The sequence below is a fragment of the Rhagoletis pomonella genome, unplaced genomic scaffold (genome assembly GCF_013731165.1).
Source record: "Rhagoletis pomonella isolate Grant_MI unplaced genomic scaffold, Rhpom_1.0 Rhpom_scaffold_00007, whole genome shotgun sequence".
Taxonomy (NCBI): Eukaryota; Metazoa; Arthropoda; class Insecta; order Diptera; family Tephritidae; genus Rhagoletis; species Rhagoletis pomonella.
In genome coordinates, this window is record NW_023458561.1 from 68,312,002 (window position 1) to 68,313,777 (window position 1,776).

The 1,776-nt window shown below is 37.8% G+C and overlaps 1 protein-coding gene across 1 annotated transcript in view; it reads right to left on the reverse strand.

The window, feature by feature from the left end:
• LOC118743411 (proton-coupled folate transporter-like) overlaps positions 1-1,776 on the reverse strand; it is a gene marked incomplete in the record, with an annotated part of 15,572 nt that overhangs the window by 9,411 nt on the left and 4,385 nt on the right.

Genomic DNA, 1,776 nt, shown 5'->3' on the forward strand with positions numbered 1-1,776 from the left:
TTTTTTATCGACAAATTTTGTTCAGCGATGAGGCTCATTTCTGGTTGAATGGCTTCGTAAATAAGCAAAATTGCCGCATTTGGAGTGAAGAGCAACCAGAAGCCGTTCAAGAACTGCCCATGCATCCCGAAAAATGCACTGTTTGGTGTGGTTTGTACGCTGGTGGAATCATTGGACCGTATTTTTTCAAAGATGCTGTTGGACGCAACGTTACGGTGAATGGCGATCGCTATCGTTCGATGCTAACAAACTTTTTGTTGCCAAAAATGGAAGAACTGAACTTGGTTGACATGTGGTTTCAACAAGATGGCGCTACATGCCACACAGCTCGCGATTCTATGGCCATTTTGAGGGAAAACTTCGGAGAACAATTCATCTCAAGAAATGGACCGGTAAGTTGGCCACCAAGATCATGCGATTTGACGCCTTTAGACTATTTTTTGTGGGGCTACGTCAAGTCTAAAGTCTACAGAAATAAGCCAGCAACTATTCCAGCTTTGGAAGACAACATTTCCGAAGAAATTCGGGCTATTCCGGCCGAAATTCTCGAAAAAGTTGCCCAAAATTGGACTTTCCGAATGGACCACCTAAGACGCAGCCGCGGTCAACATTTAAATGAAATTATCTTCAAAAAGTAAATGTCATGGACCAATCTAACGTTTCAAATAAAGAACCGATGAGATTTTGCAAATTTTATGCGTTTTTTTTTTAAAAAAAGTTATCAAGCTCTTAAAAAATCACCCGTTATTACCGTTTCGTATGCGATTTAATGTTCCTGGCTAGCAATCAACTTTTAATTTATTGCTTCCATTTGTTCGGCTTCTTTTTTTTTGTAATTTGAAAGGAAAATGTTTGACTTTTTACAGGAAAAATGCTTTTTTGTATTCCCATACTTTTTAGTTGTTATTGTTATGGATGTGAATTGGCGAGATGAGAGAAACAAAACGATTACCTCACTAACAAAAAATTAACTTTTGATTTATATTAATTTAAATATTGATTGTGATAAAGGCATACAACATTTTCGTGGTTAACAAGGAATTGTGAAAAACTGCCAAAATGAAAAGAAATATATTGGAGAAAAAAGATTTTAACTTACTTTGTTCTTTTACATAAAATACTATATATATTGTAAGTGTACTATATTTTACAAAATTTTGGACGCCCTAGTTGGAGCCAGTTTTCACCTCTTCATGATAGTAAGTCATGAAGAGTGCTGCCGTTTGGAAAACTCTGGAGGAGCATCGGTTATATATTTAAGTTCAAAAATGTGGGTAGGCACCGTGACCACCTCTGTATGCTAAAAGCCATATAGAACCCCGACAGCTTGTATCGCTTTGGCTTTGGCTGCCTGCGTCAAGCGAGTTTGTTGAGCATGATTTGGGATACCAGCAATTACATAACTACTTTAGTAGGTTTTGCTCCGCGGCAGTTGAGAAGTGCACGTGCGTAAATAATTTCTAATATGAGATGCTTGCATATACAAAACGTTCTTTATATCCGGTTTGAAACGAGTTGCTTGGGGTGCAGCATACCTTTAGGCGCTGGGGGTGTTATCAGTCGCCTAAACACTGTTCAATGATGTTCTCCTACACTCAGAAAAAAGTCAGCCAAATATATTCCTCTCAACACATGATTTGGTAACTATAAACAAATAATGTAACTATAACCAAATAATGTGTTGAGAAAAACATATTTAGTTGACGTAACTAAACTCTTTTCTCAGTGTAGCCAGTCTAGTCGCTGATGAGCTGTTGGCTTATCCGGGTTCGCTAA